This window comes from Dermacentor andersoni, chromosome 3 (genome assembly GCF_023375885.2).
Source record: "Dermacentor andersoni chromosome 3, qqDerAnde1_hic_scaffold, whole genome shotgun sequence".
In the NCBI taxonomy this organism is placed as follows: Eukaryota; Metazoa; Arthropoda; class Arachnida; order Ixodida; family Ixodidae; genus Dermacentor; species Dermacentor andersoni.
Window position 1 is genome coordinate 111396031 of NC_092816.1, and position 22973 is coordinate 111419003.

The following is a 22973-nucleotide window of genomic DNA, read 5'->3' on the forward strand; positions in this document are numbered from 1 at the left end:
CGGGGGTTTTATCGATGGTAAGAAAAAATATTTTGACGACGTAGCGCCGTACATTAGATAAACCAAGAAAATGTCAGCAAGCCAACGAATAATATCTTTACTGCAGGGCACGGAGAGAAGAAATGTCAAATATGTATACACTGATGTCATCAACTCGAATCCCTGTGCTGAAATGCGTCAGCAAATAAAAAAAAATTGGTGCGATACTCCGCTGATGTAGCAAAAAGAGCGACAAATTTTTGTTCAACCACCCATCCTCGGAAATGTCAAAGTGAGAGAGAGACGTAAGAAATTAAAAATAAAGAAAAAATTGCATGCCTTCAAAGGCAATGCCAGTGGCTTTTCCGGCGAGGTGCCTAGATAAGGCTATTTGTTTCTCGCGACGCTGCGAAAAATTTTCCTTGCTCATCTACAGAGCTATGTCGCCACTCTAAGCGACTGCTCCATTTATTAACAAGCGGAATGTCAAATGGAGAATCTCACTTCTCGATAGACGCCATTGAGTTGGCCGCTGTCTTCTGAGCCCGCAAAAGAGGCTTTCTGGATGAGGTAAGGATAACTATACAGGTACGTGTACCGATATATCCGAGACTACGACATCCTAAATACCACAAGCCATTAAATTCGCTAATTCTCATTTGAGGGATAACCAATCGACTGATATTTATATGCGCTTAGCTCTTCTTTGCCGCGCTTACAAAATGCACGAACGTGTAGCAGGCAACCCCGCCACTATATTTCAACTTACCTAATCACCGAAACTTAGATTTTATTCTTTTTGCTACCCTCATGTGTCTGCTTAAAACTAATTTGTCAAGAAGTAATATAAACGCCACATGTAGCCCATGTTTCTTATGTAACATCATTGAGAAAGGCAAATTTCAGTCATATAGATTTTTACGGCCTGATTCCACTACTAACGTTACCTGTCGAGGGCGAGCGCATGCAGGCAGCATTGAGCGCGGCGTCGCAAGCTTTGCGATCAATTTATACGTGCGTCTCCGTTTTAAAAGACCCGTAGTGCGCAGGCACAGCAGATTTAGATTTGTTAGCACTACTTTTTCCACCTACCTTACTTTGCACAGGAAAAACTATATTTCTATGTTCGTTTTACAGCGAACGGTGGCATAGAGGGAATCTAAGAGTTTCTTTTCTATAAGATACCCTGAATTTGACGAGTATTGAAAGTTTTGCGCTGGCCTGGACTTCTTGTGGAAGCACTGCATCGCATAAAAGCAGGATTTTTTTTTTAAAATCACTTTAGTACCTAAATGTGGTGCTGCTTCAGTTTGAATGGGGAGAAGTATAAATCGTCAGTCTCTCTATAAGGCTTTTTCTTCAAGTCTTGCCTGGCTTTGCGTTAAAATCTGCACTAGCCGTTCTTTCGCGTCATGTTAAAGCTGCAATTGGTTACTTATGCTCGTGATGAAGTGTCGTCAGCAGTAAAAATGTATCACACGCACCCTACACGTCTATATAGGGTGCGTATATCAGTCTATACGTCTTACTTCTTCATGGTATTAAGTAGTAAAACGTCCAACGCTAAATATGTACTATGATTGTGACAAATATTCTGTGTAAATCATATACCTTTCTAGAAGCGAGTGATTTTTCGCTTACGTTGAAAATATTTGTCGATGATTTGTCTCACTATTTCATTAAATGAGAGCTTTCTTTGCTTACTCCACAAGCGCTTCTGTTATGTCGGTCGGTTTTATACCTAACAAACTGTTTCGAAACCAAAAACAGTTGTAATGAAGAAAGAGTCGATGTCATAGACGGGGTCATCAAAAGGGGCCCGCTCCCAGAGACAGCCTATGAGTAAATTAGGCCTATCATAAACGCTACATACTAGTAACCTTGGTTGTTATCCGAGATGATATATTGAAATGTTTGCCAATCGGGTCGATAACCTAAGCAAAGGTGGTTACTTTCAGCGACAATATTCACACCGGTACACAATCTATACCGTCGCAGTTGTATTAAAGGGAAGCTGAAGAGTCTGTCGAATTCAATAATACGCTCATATACGGATGCGAGAACCTTATAAACAATGTAGGTAAAATTTGGAGGGAGGGGATTTTTCACTTAGGAGCGACGTAATCGACGGTTAAGTTTGCGCTGTCGCTCCACCCCCGTCGAGCGCCGCGTGCTGCTGTTGATGCTGGCGATGCGAGCGGAGACCGGAAACTGCGGCTTAGTGACGTCAGCACTGGTGTTCCGTTCCTTCGCAGTCTCCGTGACCGTGCCTGAGCGTGATTGTTCATGCGTGCGTGCCGTTATAATATCTTTCACTCGACCCCGCATTCCTTTGTTTGTGTGTATGTAGAGTGGTAGTTCACGTGCGCACCATCAATTGAAGTGGTAGGCCGATCATGCCAGCGTTCTGTGCAGCCTACGGTTGCACGAACACAAGCGGCCGCGACGATTTTACGATGTTCCATTAGTTCCCACAACACAAGAAGCTTTCAGCTAAGTGGGAGGCTTCTATGAATCTAAAGAACTTCAAGTGCGCAAGAACAACAGCTCTGTGCTCTAAACACTTCCGTGACGACGATTACTACCAGAGTTGATCAATAATGCGTGCATGAGTGAGAGTACGACTTGCTGCTAACAGGCTTTCTGAACGCAGCTTAAAAAGGTCGGGGCAACAAACACACAAAGACGAGACGGGCGCGGCCAGGCGGATGCCAACTGGTCTTCGAAGACCTCATGAATACAGGAACTCGTCCAAACCAGGATTTTGATTTACTGCTAGCTCCTTCGTTCTAGCACACTGAACGGAAGGTGCATGTCTAGATCCCACACTAGACGCAGGGTTCGTAGCAAACCGCCGTTAATTTTCTATTCGCACGTGTGTTCTGAAACAGTCTACATGCAGCTACCATAACGATGTGCAGGTGTAAAGTTTGCATGCGTTTGAAAGCCGGCCCATGCCAGGACGCTGCTCTCCCTCTTCTCTCACGCACAGAGAATAACCGGCCGTCTCACGTAGCCGACGGAATTTGCCGCCTTTACGACTCCGGTTACGAGTAGCCTAGGGATGGTGCGCTGTAGAAGGCCACAACACGTGCTACAAGAGCGGGAAAACTTTTCCCGCATTTAAACCATCTGTGTAGCTTGCCGACAGCTTTGGGGCAGCGCATGAATGCCGACGATCGCATCCCCGCTTACGTTTCTCGAGGAGGCATGCAGGAACATAACAGTACAGTTGTTTGCCCTGAAATGAACTCACTGGATTGCTGAATGCAGCTTTGAGAAAAAACGTACTCACAAAAGAAAATTTCTAACACGAGGAGATGCTAACACTTCGGTTTCGTTCGCGTCGAAAGCACTGCTTCCTACCAGCAGCTTTTGCATTTTGGAGAGGCCGGCTCCTCGAAATCGGCTCGTACATATAGGGAGCAACACCGAACTCCGCAGAGAAACGCAAGCTCTCGAAATATACCATTGCCGCTTCAGCAAAACAACAAAGCCGAACCACCTTGCACTGTGCTTCATGTGTAGCGGCAGCGGTCGGTGCGGACGAACACCATTCTTGACGTCACGAGTTTAAAACCATTACGTAAAGCTCTTGACTATTTTTTTCTGGAAAACCATTCAGCCTCCCTTTAAGAAGCTTTGTAACGCGAGGGAGCAATTTTGTAAAGCAGTACAATTCTGATAGCGGTAATGCTATCAAATACAGTTGCTCAGGTGTTGCGTAAACAACTAGCTTTTTCAGGATTTCTTGCCGACCTCTATCCAATAACACGCAAATGGGGGCCTCCGAATCCTCGATAACAGATAGGGAAAGTACAGGAAAGATTTCCAGGACCAAATTTATTTAACGCTGAATACGAAGTACTCCTCGCCCGATAGACTGGCCGGTAGCATGAGACCAATGAAAAACGAATTGATTGATAAGCCGCTCTTCTGAGATTGATCAATCGATAATTTCTCACGCGGTAAGCTGTGCAACGTAGCGACAAACATGCATCGCTTTTTTAAGTCTCTGCAAGCTCTTCTGCTCCCAATAATTTTTGAACACTCGGAAGTTGATACGCTGGTTCCAATTTTAATGATGCGCCTGAATCACATGCCATGTGACGATTAGTTTTTTGTTTTTTATTTTTGCGAAAGGTAAAGGAAATGCCTGACTTTGCTTTAAAGTACAATTACAGGCATCAAGTGTCTCTTTCCAAAGCATTTCAGCTAAAAGATTCAAGATAGCTTTGCTTAGCGGATATTCCGACAAGTGGATTGTTTTTGCCGCAGTTTCGTCGGAAGATTTGTGTGGTCACTAAACAGACCTCTCGAAGAATAAGCTATACTTTATTCTGTGATAATTTTATAACAAACGAACTGTAGTCCAAAATCTTGACTATCGTCTAAAACCACAAAATTGTTTTTAAGTCCTATTATGTTCTAGTCGCCCAGATAATTTGCTAGGAATGATAAGAATTACGACAGTAATTTGGCTATATATGATAGCATCAGCCTGGTCCTCGTTGACTATATGTGTCACTATGGGCGTCATAAATAATGGTTAAAAGCCCGACAAAAATGTTTCCTTAGTTGCAAACTGATAGCTTACCTATTTGCAAGCAAAGTCTTCCAAGACAGCATTGAGGATTTTTTAAATGTTTCGTTAAAGCATGTCTGCTGAAATACCGGAGCAGTGAGATCATGTTAAGCGCCACAATGCACACGGTGAAGAACAATGGGTCACCTAATATGGTACATGCATGACCGTGTATTTAAATCTTTACCGTCTACGTGACGTATTTGTGTTTCTGTATTTTATAATAGATAAAACATAATTTTTATTGCTGCCGTCTAAAATAATTTTTTTTCACGTAAAGGCTCTGCCTAATAATTGTTGTTTGAAAAAAAAAAAAACTCAAAAAGCGCTAACAAGCACCGCAAGAAGTAAACATTTTGTTCTCTGGTGATATTATTTTGTGTTCATCGTTTAAGTCACCGCGCACTAAAGTGGTTCAACTTTGCTTGCATAAAGACCAAAAACGGCGAATATGTCAGTCATCAAGATGAAGTTCGCACTACTGCAATTGCTTCTGCTTTCCACCTTCTGTCTTGCAAGTGATCCATCACCAGGTATGTTCATATTCCTCAAATTTCGGAACCTCTCACATATATATTTTTCTATCTGCTTCTTTCATACGGTAATACGGGAAGCAGTCCTTAAGTTCTTTTGCTGCTCCTTACTCAAAATATAATTTCTTGTTTTCGCTAAGCCCGAATATCGTGAATTCAGGGTTGGTAGTATAGGTACACAACTGCAGTACGGGCCCTTATGCAGGCGTGTTCAGCTTTTGAGACGCGGACGCATAGCACAAGCACATAGGAAACACAAGTAAGTTTGATATAGTAGTACGGGAGCAAGTAAATTAGGCAGTTCTGAAAGAAATTCTGACACTTTGTGCACCTAAGAATAACGGCCGTCTGGGCAACAATCACCGGGGGAAATATCTAGGCGCGGTGCTCGAAATATCTCTGTTGAAGCTGCACCCTCAACATTCTTCAGAATCTGGTAAAGCATCTCTTATGTGTTTTTATAATAGTTCTTAGGATCCGCCATTAGTATAAGTACTTAGAAGAGGTCAAGCTGAGCTACAATAAACATTAAAAAACAATCACTTCGAGTGATTTCTCCTACTACCATACATTAGCGGGACAGGGCAATATCTTCAACAATTTGCAAAAGCAACTTTGGCGTTGTCATTGATGCCTTCTTCGATAAGTAGAGCCTAAATCACCTCCAAACATTATATGTGTTAAGCTAGCAGAAAGACATCCCTGACGACCACTATCAAATTACCGAAGCCCATGTGCAAGAAAAACTGAAAGTCATAACAAATGTTTCCATAACATGAACCATGCGTGCTGTAAAAATCATTGTGTGAACCCGCCATATATTTGCGGGGCCATGGCTACCCTGGAAAGTACAATGCACGCCCGTTTCTATCACGCACAAGCACAGTCAGTAACTTCACTATTTGATAAATTGCTTCCGAACGTCGGTTGGGACGCAATTTGTAATATAGTGAAGTTACTGACTGTCCTTTAAGCATTTCTCTTCCAACTTCCGTTTATGAGCACTACAAGACAGCCACTACAGCAGCCGATTCCATTTAAGCGTTCCTAGAGTTCCTGTTTACTCTGTGGTGTTGCAGAAGAGGCGATCAAAACCTAGGGTATGTTTTGTCTAAATAATTACGATTAGTTGTTGTGCGTGTGCAAAGATTACGCCAAGATGAAAATCAATATAATCATGCCCGATGTCGCTAGACAGAGAGAAGGAAGAAAAGCCACATGAGTTACGAGGCACGTCCGGATTGAATAAACTAAACTCCGGCAGTACCGACTTCATGATTGTCGAAGTTATTGCGATTAGCATTGAAGCAATGTAGCGACACATGGTGTCGCTAACGTCGCAATGCGCACGCAGACAGGCTAATCGATAGCGCTTCCTCCAATACATTCGGCAACCTCTATCGCCGCCGCCGTAAGGACAACGCGTGGCGCTGTTTTATTTCCAGGGAGCTGGAGGGGGAATAAACGCTTATTGTGTGAAGCAGTTGGAAGGCGTTCCTTCTTCTCTCTAGGTGGGCGGCTCTCTCAGGTCAAAAACCAATTCACTAATAGCGCGGCCCGGGTCCGGTCCACCAGCGTTCGCTGATCCTTCAAAATCTGTTCCGTGAACATTGCTTCCTATGTATTTTCGATGACCTGCCGGCCGGCCCTGTTGTCCTTCCAGCTGAACAGTCACTTCTTCGTCAACAGCCTGAGTGATGCGCTGCTACGCTACCGCCATCCGCAGCGGGAGCAGCGAGAGCACTTGATAACGCAACTGCAACTACCACCTAGTTGGCAAAAGATATACGATGACGTGCGGTGAACCATTCCCGACTGCTCTTCGCCTGCAGCCCTCGATACCCTTCAGACGTTCCGTCACGACTGCCCTGCGCTGGGAACCAACGACCTATTTAGGTTCACAGGCTCGAATACCCGCCTCTATCTGTACACGCGTCATCAGGCGCAGTCCCCTGCAGCCAGGCGGCTATCTTTCCATAATATACTCTCCTAGTAAAAGGCCCGTGCAACGCTATTCGGAAGGTAATGGCTAGGCAGATCTCCAGCCCCCTTCGCTACTACACGGTCCCCAGTACTCCTGCGCACTTTACTCCAGTCTCTACGCCTTCTGTGCCAGCGAATGTTACTCATGACCACTCCGTGCTCACGACTACCACGAGGTCTCTTTCACTGGTTCTACGATGCATGAAATTTATTCCCACTGGCACCGGGAGGTGACAGGCACGTGCTCTGGTGTGTCTCTCACGCCTACCACGCCCAAACACACGTTACCGGCACCTACGTGTTCGCAGCAAGCAGCAGCAGGCATGGTAGCTTCTGAAACACTGTGTTTTTTCGTACCGCAGATGCCAGGCTTAAGAAAGAAGTGTGAAAGAAGTGACCCTGCCATCTGCTTCAGTCTGCTCAAGAGTAACTTCTTCCTCAACAACAGAAGCGACCATCAAGTACGCTGCATTCGCTCAAGTTGTGAGCTGCTAGTTGACCTTCACTGGGAACTTCGGCTTAGACCAGTCCTGGGCATCTATGACAACCTGTGGAAGGCGGTAATCCGATACTAAGGCATTCCTCTGCGTCCACCACACGGAAAACCACTGATACTAGCTCCATACCACAAGAACTAGGCCACGCAATTTTGCTGTTAGCAGATTTTTTTTCAACTCCGAAGCTGTATATCCGTTGAATACAACATCAGCTGCTTATTCCACGTTGCCCTAGCTTTGCCCGGGCGACATGCACCAAACACACCTTTCAAGCACCAATGAAAAAAAAGCAAGGTCTCCCACCACAACACCACAACGGTCTTCTCTCTCCGATTCCGAGCGCTCTCAGTGTTGGGGCTCTAAACAGGTGGTCTCAGCACTGTTGATACGCATCTGTGCGCTAAACAACTTTCACAATACACAAGCTGCAATACAGCAGCAGTCACCATCCCCTCTTGTTTTCCAGCTCCCTGTGCTGATCTCGTGAAGCAATTTAAAGTCCTGTCCACAGCGTTGACGACCTCCGTAACGGTGATTACCAATAGACACTACGCACCTATTCTGCAGTGCCTAGGTGTGTATCCGGTATCTAATGTGTCGCTAGTAAGCAACATCTGCTGGCCCGCACCACCGTACCCCCATCTGACCTTGTGGAGCAGCATAAATGCGCAACTTGGTGAACTCTCAGTGACCCTGAAGTTCCGTGCTTGTAACATCACAGACCATCGTGGGACCACACCATCCTCGACGTCCTCAGCGACGCTCGATGGTTCAGCGTCTCTTCCCCTCGAGATGGGCCAGGCATCCGCTAATGCGCCTCGTGTCTGCTCACCTAGGTCATTCATATTGCGTCCACAGACGTCCACACAAGATGACGCTCTCAACATGCAAGGCATTGCGCATCATATCCGGCAGCAGATTTGGTCCGCCCACGGCCGCATCCTCCCAGGTACGAGAACAGAACAGGTCAAAGCGCTCAGACTGATCGGCTGCGTAAACGCACTGCAGCGCTCCCGCCGTACGTACAAGGTCTGCAACGGACGCGTTCACTCCCTTCATGCAAATCCTGCCTCGATGGCGCAAACTGCCTGTCCTCAGCACATCTCTGCTTCGGCCACAAGAGAACAGTTTGACCGGCTCGTCACAAAACGTATACCGGCTGGATTCAAAATGAACATACAGAACTATCGCTCACGTGTATATTCAGCATTTCGCTTCGCGTCTCTTTTGTATTTATATTTTCAATCGTACTACGCGCTGACGTATGGGGGCGGGGGCGGGCACGCTGTGGAGCTGCGTGACAATCGCTTGGGGCTGGCATTGGCTTAACAAAATTAGGAGCTATGCGCGCACGAGAACAGAACAGGTCAAAGCGTTCAGCCTGATAGGCTGCGTCTACGGAGTGCTCTCGTGAACCATCGGCACCATGGCTGGCCAGTTACAGTGAATCCTGGCTTCGGCTGCTACCTTCTCTCACCCGCTTCAAAAACTCAATAAACAGCTTTACGTATAACACGATTCTACCGGTGCCAAATTGGAAGCTAACAAAGGAGACCGAGAACAACTTGAGAACCGAGCTAAGAGTGGTGTATCCAAAAACGTTAGGCATTGCGTTAAGAGTCAAGAAGACAGCGCTATTGATCAGAGCACAAACTGCCACAGCCCATATTCCGGTTGAAATTACCAGGAAGAAAATGCAGCTTGCTAGCTCATGTAATTCTTAGGACAGCCTTATAGAATGGATGCCTAAGATGCGCAGGGTAGTCGAGGACGGCAGGAAACTAGGTGTGTTGGTGAAATTTGGAAATTTACAGGCGCAAGTTTGAATCGTCTCACTCAAAAGAGGGATAATGGGAGATCGCAGGAGTGGCCTTCGTCCTGTAGTGAACATATAAATACGCTGATGATGATGATGACATACCCAGTCTCTCATGCCTGGAGACTCCTTTCGGCATCAGAAAATTCGTTAAAAAGGGGCACAGATGTTGACAGCACCACATGCCCAGTGAACCTATTGTTTGTCCAACGGTCTGTGTCCAACCCTCTAGCATAACAGCCCGATGTGCTACCCCTTCGGCCATTCATTACGCAGTGACCCCGGTTAGCGGAAAATAGGTTAGAGCTATAGGTAGATAAACACAGTCAGCCCCGGGAGAGTGCGTGAAGGTGTCTAAGAATGGTAACCGCAAAAAAAGTAAATAAACTTTTTTGGAATGAAGGAATGATGGAGTCACGCCATAGTGTTACGAAAGATGTTTACTTACAGGGCGAAAAAAGGTCCAGGAGGAATAGACAGGCAAGGCCAAGCCGGCGCAGAGTACCGCGAGCCAACGCGTGCACACCCTACTTTCCTTTTTCTCTGCCTCAGTGGCGCAGTGCTGCTACATTTTCTCCGGAGGCAGACGAAGCTCGCAGAGCGACGTAAAGGGACCTCTGGTAGTACTGCTTGAGTCTGGCCAAGTAAACAACTTGTGTCGCACATGAACTCCGATTATTTGCCGTCAATTTGGGGACGACATAGTTCACATCGCTCAAGCCACTGAGTACAACGAATGAGGCAGTGTAAGTGGCGAGAAACTTGCGGTACAAACACTTTTTGAGAACAGGTGTCCACAATCAAACATAGTCACCGGGAGTAAATCTGACAAGAATATGCCGCGCGTCGTAGCGAATCTTGCTGTTGGCTTCTGAGAACGACGTCTTAAGTTTCGCCAGTCGACGTGCTTCTTCAGCACTACGCAGAGTTTGGATGATTGAAGGATCTTCTTGACACGATAAGTGTGGAATAGTGTCCAGAAAGCTCTGGGAAGCCCGTGCGCACAGCAAAAGAACGGTGCATATATATAGAGTAACTTCATGTTTGGCACTATTGTACGCGCACGTGCAAAAGGTAAGACAGCGTCGCAATTTTTGTGGTCAGCAGCGACATAAATTGAGAGCATGTTGCTAAGGGTTCGACTTGTCCGCTCCGTGAACCCATTGGTTTGCGGGTGGTAAGGAGTGGAATGACGGTATGCATAACCAGAAATCCGTAAAAGTTCTTCAATGACGCCGGCGGTGAATTGCCGTCTACGGTGACTGATCACAACCCGTGGAGCGCCGTGACGGAGTGTGACATGATGCAAGAAAAAGGAAGAGACATCTGTTGCCGCGGCAGATGGAAGTGCTGTCGTTTACATGCAGCGAGTAAGTTAATCGATGCATGCTATAATTCAGCGGTAGCCAGCTTATGTCATTGGATGCGGGCCAGCAAGTCGATGCCGAGTTTTTCAAATGGCAATGTTGGTGCCGTAACTGGTTGCAAACAGCCTGCTGCAGTCATGATTATTTGCTTGTGGCACTGGGAAACAGTGCAGCTTCGTTGTTTTCCAGAGCTTGGGCTCGAAAAATCTCTGGCGAAGTCGTGGTAGTGTATGTGCGAAGCCAAGGTGCCCGGACGTGATATCGTCTTCCATGGAACGAAGCACATCAGGGCGCATGCTTTCGGGCAAAAATAGAAGCAATGGAAGGTCATTAGCCAAGTAATTTTTTTGTAGAGCGAACCATTACGAAACGTCAACGCTGTTGTTTCTGATGGCACACGTGCGGCTGCCCGTACGCATTTCAAGGTAGGGTCGCAACGTTGATTGCTCTCGCAGGTACTCAGGTTTGGAAAGTCGGAAGAGATAGAAACTAGGTAGTCATCGAAGTCATCATCGTCACCTTTAGTGTGCGGCGAAGGGAGACGGCATATGCAGTCAGCATCCATGTGGCATCGTCCGCTCTTGTAGTTGACGGAAAGGCTGTACTCTTAAAGGCACGAAACCTAGCGGGCCAACCGGTCAGACGGGTCGCGTAGCCCAACGAGCCAACAGAGTGAACGATGGCCAGTCACTATTGTGAATGCGCAGCATTGTAGATATGGACAGCACTTCCGAATAAAGACAGCTGCGAGGCCGTGGATTTCAGTAACTGTGTTGTTTTTCTCCGCTTTTGTAAGTCTCCGGCTTGCATAAGCCTAAATATGGAGAAGCGAGACGGGGTAGGCAATCTGCTTCCGCGTGACATCGCCCGCTCTTGTATTTGACGGAAAACCTTTACTCTTGAAGGCGCGAAGCACAGTGGGCCATATTGACGGCAGGCGCAGATCTGCCGCATACTGACGGCAGCCGCAGCCGCAGCCGCAGAATAATCACAGCGCCAACACCCACACCGTTGGCGTCAGTGTGCAGCTCAGTTGACGCCTCCGGATCAAAATGCCGAAGAACCCGTCGAGAAGTCAACAACATTTTCAGCTGTTGAAACGCATACCTGCAGTCAGCAGTCGACAGGTATGAGGTAGTTTGTGAAGGAGAGACGTGAGGGGAGAAGTAAGCTGTGCGAAATTCTTCATAAAGCGCCGGAAATTTCAGCAAAGGCTCAAAAACTTCCCAGATCTTTCACCGTGTGTGGCCGTTCGAAGACGCCAACCGCTGCTATCTTTCCAGGGTCTGGTCATATGCCATCTTTGTCGACCAGAAAGCCTACTACGAGGGCTTGATGCTTACCTAAATGACATATCCTCAAGTTTAAAATAAAGCCACCTTGCTGGATACAGCAAGAACGACCAATGTTTGCTGATTGTGCTCGCGAAATGTCCGGCCGCAGATAATGACGTCGTTTAAATTGCTCGTGCAAATTTCTTATTTGAGTCGACGAAGCACGTATCCATAAATAGCTAGAATGTGGTTGGAGCGTTGCATAAGCCAAAGGGCATAACGTTGAACTGAAAGAGACCGTCAAGTGCCACGAAAGCTGTCATCTCCATTTATTAGGGGTGCATTCAAATTTGCCAATATCCTGACCGTAAACCAACAGAATAGAAATACGACACGGAGTGGAGGCAGTCGACGGCGTCGTCTATTCGTGGTAGCGGGAACACATCTTTCTTTGTGACGGTGTTAAAGCGGCGATAGTCCTCAAAGAATGTCCATGAGTTATGGTTTTTCTTGACTACGATCACCCGAGCAGCCCAGGGGCTACATGATTCCTGGATCACTTCTTTCCTTAACATTTCTTCGACGTGCTCGGCGATTACTTTTCTCACTTACGGTGAAACGCAATAAGGCATCTGACGAATTGGCGCTGCATGCTCTGTGTGGATGCGGTGTTTCATACCAGACGCCGAAGGTGTATTGGGCGCTCGTCGGTCTTGATCAAAATCAAACACTGGCGTAGCGAGTGAGCATACTTTGAAGCAGACACTGCTCTCTACAAGACAGAACTTGTAATTCATGCCCTTAAAGTCAGCTGCATTATCATGGGTCCAATCTGGGTTGGATCTTTGTTCCGCCAGTTGACATTTAGACCGTTCCGACGCCGACAATCGTTCGTCAAAAGTTACCAGTATAAGTCCTCGCGGCAACGCTATGGATTGGGTTGAAACGTTCACTGTCCACAAACGAGTACAGCCACCAGTGATGACAACAAGGGAGCGAGGGACTACCAGATTTTCCTTGAGCGCGTTCAGACAATCAGACGTTCAGATATTCAGACAAGCTAGACTGAATATATATTAACACATGCGCCACACACGAACATTGCGGCGGTGACGTTAGATGGCGCAGTGGGTCCTTAGGAAAGCTTGAAAGAGGATCACGGCTGTACACACACCCCGCACAATGCGCCATCTCTGCGTTGGTGATCTGGCCTGTAACCTCTTCCTTCCTTCAAAGAAAAATTCCAATTAACGTAAACATTCATCATGAGATATGGCTTCTGCTTAATGTCTATTAACCTTTCACATCAAATTTATATAACATGCACTTTAGCCAACAACTTCCATTCAGCACAAGAGATGGCCACGTTTAGGAAAAAAAAATGCTTTTTGGAACTCGTATTCCGTTTTGTTGAAGAACTATCCATTATTGTTTCCTCTTCACAGTGCTCGGTGGTATGCATGACCATTTGAAGAATTCTGATGCATTCGTCGCTAACACTACGCTGTTATCTATTTGCCTAACGTTACACCCCCGATAAATCAAATCAAGTTGTAGACTGTATCAAAAAGCACTGGATCTGACATGCGTAATAACTGGGCATTTCACTCTAGGTTTTTTCAACAGCAAATAGGTCACTTTCCGATAAAATTGAAAACAAAAATCATGAGTCATTCTACTCTGTGAAGGTGGATAACCAGCGAAACTGTTTGCACACGACACAGACGTGACACAGAATTTTGAACAAATGTACGAACTCATTCAGTGTGATATTGATATACATGCGCTTGTATGACGGAACCACCGCCCTGAGGAGCCTGGGGAAACTTTACGTGCGTGACGTTTCCACTGCAGTGCCACAACGGGAGAGCGGAAGGAAAGGAATGTAGCTACCAAAGCACTTGGAACGCCGACAAAGCGAGGCCAACGCGGGTCAAAGTGTATCTATTCTTATCAGCACTCTATGTCTTACGGTTTCGATTGGAATCCAAGATGTTAAGCGGATATATTGCAAGTTGGCCGTGTGTTTGTAGTCTTGCTTTCTGAGCGCTTGTAGCCTCGTCCTTACGCTGGTATGGGTCATTGCATTTCTTGCTTGCTTAGCGGGGTATGAGCCATTGCTATTCATAACTTATTGACGCCCAGAAAACGTACATGAGATCCTAGCCACATACAGCTTCGCTGCAAATAAAAACGCTAAGGCACTGCTCGATATCTTAGAAAACTCATGTTCACATATATACATTAGCTTACCCAGCGAAAATATTTTCATGCCTGGTTTCAGGTTTTTCCTTTATTTGGTGGCGTTTGTTTACCGCCATGCAGCATTTGATCTCTGGCCCTTTCTGTTGACTGATTTTATGTTACCATTTGACTGACTAATAATGTGTCATACCATAGCGAATATCAACCCAAGCCACAAGGAAGTAGGAGTTTGCACTGTGATTCATATTCATAAGTCGTAATCAGACTTGTGTTCTAGCGGCAGGCTTCGGATAGGGCCAGCGTCTACAGTTGCGACCATCGTTTACATCTAGGTTACACATGTTTGCCTGATAGGGCAAGGACCTACCCTGAGGCGTGCTCGTGAAAGCACCACTGCGGCGTCAACCTGCGCTTTATATTGCGAAATATCGTGGTAATTTTCAATGATTAACCACTCTTACATGTGCGAGTCCGACTCTACAGCGGGTGTTTTCCATTGAAGGTGTTGGAATTTTGAAATTGATTCCAAGTGTAATCTGTCATGGTATTGTTTAATACTCATTTTTCTCGGCGCTTATACTTATAACACAGGGCAACCGCACAAAAACTGCACAGATGCATCCGGCGCTAAGCGGCCAGACCACTCGCTTTGCTTGGTACGTCTGTTTATCGTTCTTAGCTACTAGTTTTCTATGAGCTGTATTTGGCACTGTAAACCTGCGTGTTTCATGTTCACCTCAGTAGCCGACACAATTGTCGTACTTAAAGGAACAAAACGAGGTTCGTTGAATAATAAGAAAGCTAATTATTTGATAATGTCCTTGTGGTTATGAAGGTCTTGCGATTCTGCAAGCACAAATACAAGAGACGGCATTGCATACATGGAGAAGCGCTCACGTGGAACCAAGTAGTATTAGACACAAATGCTATTATTATGAGATTTGTTTTTTTTTACGCCATAGAGAACTTTCAGAATTCGCCTGTGGTAGATAGTGTAATTGTAGTTTTGTGCTGGATTACTCGATGCACGTAACACAATTTCAATGAAAAAATGCAAATACATAAATGAATGTTTAACAAAAAATCCTTAGTTACAATGAATAGTGAATTGAATGAATAACTGAATGAACACTGAACAATTCGTAACGACGTCAGTCCGTAACGCGACAACTCAAGCTTCCGGAGATCCACAGAAATAGGGCCATGGCAGCAGTGATGACGCGTCTCAAAACACTAGCGTGAAGAGGTGTGCTGCCGCCGAAGTGGAGGCATCGCACTTGAATGGTGCACGTGGTGAGACAGAAAGAAAAACGTAGGCCTTTCTGCAGCCATGGTCTCCGCTGCCGCAGCAGCAGAAACGCCGGGTATCGGGCTTTTAGGGGCACGCCCGCATATTATGTGACCCCAATATCTTGTACCCGCCTATCGTTAAAACATATTTCAAGCACCTTGAACGCAAAGAAATATATTGCTATTGATTTGAACGATTCGACCTTCTAGCTGGAGTGTCGAACTTTTCGTATTGTACGCGTATCAGATGTAAAGTAGCCTGCATAGCGTTTCAAGTTATCTTTTCTCGTGATTACCTAGTGCTTTCATCTTTATTCATCAAAATGACACGTTCACATGATGTCCATTCTCTACAATCTAGTAACTTTCATTACCACATGTGGCTTTCTTTTTTTGCCAGGTAGCCAGAGGTGCCGCCACATCTCTAGGAGAGTTTCCCTGCTTTGTTGGTAAATGTCTCGATGGTGTGTGCATGGTCACCTATTATTCAGAATGCGCCACAAGTTGAGCACCATATAGCCCATGATTTTAAAAAGAGGCATGCCAGTACAAGCGCTAGCTCAATAAACGCATTTTTAAAACGTGTACTGGTTTACGTACCGGTATTTGTTCATTATACTTAAAATTTTAAGATGCGCTCAAGAGTCTGCGATTTTCTACCTCATAGTCATTTCATAGCCCATCTCCGCATTATTTGCTATATTGTTTGGAACAGAAAGCCACAATTGTCGTTTAAAAACTATCGCTGATGTCTGGGACGAGAAATGCATCTTACCTCTTATTTAATCTTACGAGTTAGTGTAACAAAGGCTTGCCACTAATACCAGCTGATTGAAGGAGAAATAATTTCTTGTGCAAACAGCGGATGGTAGAGAGTCTTGCGCCCCACTCTATTTCCCTCGGGCTCATCAACCTGATTCATACCCTTCCGCAACCCGATCTATGTGTCGATCTGCACAGACGATATATGCATTTGGTCATAAGAAGCGACGCGTACTCAGGTACGCGCGGGACTCCAAAAACCACCACACTTACATCAGGTTATCTTCGAGCGCACGGCCTGGAGATGTCCTACGACAAATGCTCTATGGTCGCTTTCACGCTCAAAGCAATGAGACATACGTTGTCAGAACTAATGGATAGCCTATTGCCTACGAGAACACCCACCGCTTTCGAGAAGTGATACTAGATCGAGACCTCTCCTGGGGCCTCATGTCTCCTAACTAAAAAGAAAACTAGCCATACTAAGCCACGCGCTTAGATTTGTTGCAGGAAAGTCATGGGGTGGGACTGTGAGTGCGATGCTCCAACTATATAGCGCACAGTTCCTGCGTGTCCTACGCTAGAACTTATCTGTACTGAGTGGGACCGGTAAGACCAACCTAACTTATGCATAACTTATACAAGTCCCATTCCTTTGGCATTCAAATCACGTAGGGATAGTTAAGTTTATGTCAATCATTTTATTCTTACCTGCTTGGTTAATTTTTCAAACTGAAAGCCCGCGGAGGTCTCCCTGTTACCTAATATGCGTTTTGTACACAAAATAAAGGTTAGGTTTTAGAAAGCAAGCTGGGGCGCGTGTAGACTGCGCAATTTGAGCACCGATTGCCCCTTTACGGAAACTGCAACAAAATTGCACAGAAAATGATGGTGTTCGCGTCCTGTGTCTTTCTCATGCCTGTGAATCCACCGGATCTGAGTACGCGTGACTGCGAATTGAGGAAATAGAATGGGCCTAGACTGCATGGAAACAGCGCTACGCACGTGTCCATGCTTCAATCAAGTTGTCTGCTGTTTCATCATTTCTTTTTGCGCACAATGTACGGGTGCTGGAACTCATACTAAGCTGCACGGAAAGCGTGCACAGCCGTTCCTAACAGATCTGGTGCCGCCTTCAGCGATGTCATAAGTAGATAGGTAAATTACTGCGTGTTCTCTTTTGACGGCGGCGGAAAATAAATGAATATAAAAACTGCTTATAATTGGCAGCTCACGCAATTTAATACGCAATGCTTCTATCATGTGCACACTGCACTGGCCAAATAATCCATTATGTTCTTGACTATTGTTGGTTGTCATTGTGAATATTGTTGGTTGTGACTGTGAAAAAAGGTTATACTGACGGTGCTGCTCATACTCCGCTATTGTCTAACACGTCAAATTGAGGAACGAACGAAAACACGTAAAACACGCGAGTCTATCCGTTGCAGCGTATGCTAACAGCATACCAATTTCAAAATGGGAAAGGAAGGTAAAAATGACGCTGAAAACTCATGTGATGTGGTAGTGTGTGGCAAAACTTGCTACTCGCATTTTAGAAAACAATGTAGAGAGTACTAGACGTCATCTTGTCGCTTTTGTCACAAACTCAGGTCCAAAATATGACTTTAATAAATACGCCGAACGCGCAGCAGAAAGCTTAGTCAATCATAGAAATTTGCAACTGCTGTGAAGCAGATGACGCTGTAGGATGCTCTTGCTAAATTATCTTCATGGTAAAACTATCTCACCTCAAATGTGATCGTGTTAAAGGGAAGCTGAAGCGGTTTTCAATTTCCATAAATTGCTGGGGCTGGGAAGAACAGACCTATTTATTTACGGTTCTCAAAATTTTTTCTTTGTTTTGCTAATATAAGGGGCAGAAATAGCTTTCTAAATCCCCCCCCCCCCCCGCGGACACGCCCCCCATCGCTTCCCGGAGCGCCGGGTGAGGTGGTTGCCAGAGGAGAGAACCGGCGAGAGTGACGTCACTCGCGGGGACCGTACTGCCGGACCGGCGTGCTGGCATGTGCTGGCATGTTTCTTCCCGTCCTGCGCTTTACTAAACGACGCTACGAGAGATATGTCGCCGCTGACGTTTGTTTTCTTTTGCGATTTTCGCGAACTGTGCTTCCTTTCTGTGCTGCGCGAGTGCCTACAGCCAAGGGCGCCTAACCTGCCCTCGTTCTGTGCACATTCGGCTGTGCGAACACAGGCGGCCGAGACGATGTGGTGTTTCACATGTTCCCGAAGGACAAGAAACTTGCAGCGCAGTGGGTCCCTGCGGTGAGGAGGGATAATTTCGTGCCGACGAAATCAAATGTGCTGTGCTCGGAGCATTTCCGCGACAGTGGTTATCATCGGATCCTTGACAACGATGCGGGCAATCGGTATTCCAAATAAATCGGCGCGACTGAAGCCCGGCGTTGTTCCGTCTATATTCTCCCACAAGACAAACACCTCGCTACCTCCAAGAGCGGCCTTCGCTAAGAGGAAGGGTGAGGTAAGGGTTTTAATGTGCCCACGGGCAATGTTTTAAACAGATGATCACCTGAGTGTCGAACAAACGGCCTTACAGAGGCCTTTGACGAAGCGAGGTGGAGGCACAGCCGGAAATATGCACATGCGTGCAAACAGCTTGCCGTTTTCATCCTGTTTTTCCCCTCCGCTATGTCACGGAACACTGTACTACGGCTGTTTGTTCGGTGCTGTTTTGATACGGTGGAATAACTGACCGGGGGTACGATTGTGCATTACGTGATATTAGCTATTCGTCCTACCACGCGGTGCCCGCAGGTTTAGCTGTTCAGCACTCGTGTTCAAATCGCACGACATGAAGCGTTACGGTAATATTTTCATGCTCGCGATACAGTAGTTGAACTCGGTGTGTAAAAACTTCGTTCCGTAGATTTCGCACTCACAGCTTGCTACCAGCAGCGAAGTGCCGCAAAAACAAGCGTCAGCACAGCCGCGCCCGTGGCAAGGCGAACGGGCTCAAATATTGAAGTAACGTTGTGAGGTATTGAACTTGTCAGCGTTCGACGTCGTCTAGCCCAATACAGGCATCGCTGCTGCACAAAAAATGTTTTCTTGCCTTTGTACCTAGAGGACTAGCTATGTATCAGGCATGACAAAATTATTATTTGAAAGTAATTATATTACATTGCTCATTACTTTCTTATTACAATCGTCGATTGGAATTACATTACCGATTACCGCTTTCAAAAATCGTATTACTTTACGATTGCTTCCAAAAAGTTTTCATGCATACAAGAAGGAAAAAGCAAAGTTTAAAGGGACGCCAACCTTTCCTGAAGGTAACATACACTTGCCAACATTTCATGCCCTCCCCCCCATGTTCCTCCACGACCACCTCACGACACTACCAACGTTCTGGCACCGTACACATCTTACTGGTGCATATTTAATGCAATTAATAAAATACTTCAGCCATGAAATTACAGACACCAAATAATTCACATTGCTAAATCACTAGACAACTAATCCATCATATAAATTACTGAAAAAGTATTTCAATTACTGGAAGTAATCCAACTGTTGTCATGTTTGCTGATATGCATGATATGCTGAAATTCATGACATCCGTGCCTTGCACTCTTTCAGGTTCTAGCAGAGCACCTAGAGAACCGAGCCCCTGATGAACCTGTTCCACTACCATCACCAATCGAAGAGTTTGAAGCAGCCAGTGTGACACAGGCAGATAATGTTGAAGAGCTTGAAGTAGCCAAACGCGGCACTTATGTTCGCGATCGTGTATCAACACGCAAAAAACCACGAAACTTTAGACAAGCAGCGGCAAGGTGCTTGACATCCCGCAATTGCACCCGTGTTTACAGTCTAACGAGAAGTTACTGCTTTGGCATTCTTCCAGCAGCAAGTTCCCAGTGACACTTTAGCGCATTTTTTCTCCCGTCATTGGAACGTGCAGCTGCATGAAAAAAAAACAAAAAAACATACGTACCAGCTAAGATTTCCAACGCGCGAGAAGGCGCCCACATCACTCTCGCTGTTGGCACACGCAACATCGTCGTTGCCGCCATCGTTTTCCGTATGGGCTGTCGGTTCGAACATGTACGGCGAAAACACAAGCTGTCCGAGACAGCGAGAACGTTCCCAAATGCTTACAACTCAGCCATAGAATAAAGAACAACGTTGACTCAGCTATGAAGCCAGAACAAAACAGCGTGCTACGCTCTGAAACGGCGGCGCCGACCGGCGACTGCCGCGAATGACGTCACAGCGGCCCCGACCAATCACGGGCAACAGCGGCGTTCGCGCGATGCCCTGAGGTGCTGGTGCGCGTTTTCTTGGAAAAACAGCCGCTTGCGTTTGTTTCCGCCCTTTTTGAACCAGATATTCGTGTTCAGGGGACTCCAAACTGTAGAATGCCGCAGAGAACTCATTTTTTCGAAAAGTGTTTCAGCTTCGCTTTAAAGAAGGCACCCTCACCAGCCTCCAGAGATGATATGACGGATTTGAGAACTTTTCATCGCAAGCGACTCACAACTGCAGACGTGTTGTGGCGCGTGCTATTGCCGCCATCCGCAGGCAGCACACACACTATAAGCATCAGTGTAATAATAATAATAATAAAGAGAAAAACATGGCAGCCCCCTTCAGGCGCCGGAATTGCAGGTCTATAGGGATAAACATATCGCCAAGATAAACATGCCCGACAAGATGCGTGAGACAGAAAAAAATAATTCACTATTAGGCCGACACACGATCCAAAAAGTGATCACGTGCTGACTCAGTGAGTGATTCAGACTAATGTTTATTAACAGAAATTTAATACTGCTTGGTCAAAATGGTCGAAGCGCCAGCGTAACAGCTAACATTATAGCGAAGCCATTAGTGCAATAAGACCCAAGACCACATGTGCCTTTCAGAAAGCAAAAGATAGTCAGGCACACAGCATCATAGTCGAATAAGCATCTACAATATTGCGATTAGCATTACGGTGGGAATACGGCCGATGCCGACTTGTGTGCAGTTGAGACTCTATCATCAAGTAACACCATCAGTCACGACAGAAACAAAAAAGGCTTTTTTGCCGATCGAGACAGGTGTGGTGACGGGGGATCTGCTTTGCTAGAGAAAACCGTCCGAACCGTGTTGGACGCCGGGTCCTTTTGCTAACGTCGCGACATCTCTGGCGTGAGCAAAGACCGCCGAAATGATTTTATTTGGGTTTGGTACAGCGCAAAATTCACCGACGATTACGGTACTCCCTAGTGCAAAATTTCAGCGCAGCTGTATACGTATGTTCATTTCGCTATAGATGGGCTGGCGCGGACGATCCGTCTCGTGGGGCACTTTGCATGTGCAGTGAAGTGTGGTGCGAGTTCTTGGCTAATCTGGAGATCGCGAGATGCAGGGCATGGTTGACGCGTGGACACGATCCTCAGCAGCCGCCGCAGACAAACCTTCGCTCATGCTGGGGTTTCTTTATGGTGTCAGTGGCGTCATCGCGGAACAGACGACGCGCACTACCCTGGTGCCATCTCGCAGTCATCGCCATCGCAGAGCCCGTCCTACGCGACACTACACTTTTCGTGTGACACTTTCGCGATACCCTCCTTCTCCACTTTCCTCCTCGCAGTTTCTTCGCTATCGCCGCGTTTCATCGCGACTTGAACTCAGGGTTCGCTCCTCCCTCTTTCGTTGTGCTTGTTCGCTCGGTTACGAGGAAGACCGACGCTTATGCACGCCTTGGAAACGGGCGCTTAAAGGCGCAACCACTGGCGCGATTTCAGGCGCGATTGACGCGCGGATGGTGGGAAGCGCGCGTCATTTTGACGCGTGCCCAGCATAATCCATCACAAGATCGCGCCGCCGCGTGCTGCTGCACGGAGTAAAAAAAAAAAAAAGAGCGCCTCACGCGGTGTGTCCGCCAATACGAGTTCCGGTAAGTCACGTGACGTTTGGTCACGTGGCATTCTGTTTTTTTTATTTGGCCGCCAGATCGCCACCCTGCTCTCAGTACACCTGAAGGGGCTTTAACATAGCATTATTATAACCAACTCTAGAGGAAAAGCTGGCCCGAAAAAGTGGGAACCGCTAGGGCGCCGCCCTGTTGCTACTGGTAAATGTGGCCAGCGCTATTACTATTGAAAGAACTGAATGCAAGTACAGGTCACATTATGCTTTGTCATTTAAAACCACATACCTGATGGCTTCATCAAGGTGATGCGTTCATATTAGGTTTACAGAAAGCGCTTGCTATGTGCGTGACTTATGTAAATCATGATCTACGCATTCATGCAATAAAGGATTACGCTAATTTCGGTTTCGAATCTGTTTTTTTGGGTAGCGTAGTAGTTTCGTACAGTTTAGATTTGACATGCGATCGCGCGACAAAATCGGACGCTACGGCACCTTCGTGCCTTTTGTGCCGCATCCAACCCCCGAAGGACTCTGGCATTTACCTTCACATGCAAGTAAGCGAATGTATCTTCTTGTTCAGAACATCACTCGGGTGGACAGCTCTTGTGATGCATCACTATCTTTTTAAAAGCGTCACAGTAGGGCATATTTTTTTTTTACATACGGAGCCGTGTTTTTATTTTGAGGTTTCCATGCAGTAGGAAATAGCTCGACAGGCGGACCAGCGCACCGGAAATGTACTGGGGAATCCACAAGCAAGTCATAGAATCTGTTT

General features: G+C 46.3%; 1 long non-coding RNA gene across 1 annotated transcript; it reads left to right on the forward strand.

The window, feature by feature from the left end:
- Positions 1 to 495: 495 nt before the first annotated feature.
- Positions 496 to 14898, forward strand: LOC140216393 (uncharacterized). The gene is made up of 3 exons (XR_011893051.1): positions 496 to 567; positions 5000 to 5097; positions 14831 to 14898. It is a non-coding gene; the product is annotated as an uncharacterized lncRNA (long non-coding RNA).
- The last annotated feature ends 8075 nt before the right edge of the window (positions 14899 to 22973 follow it).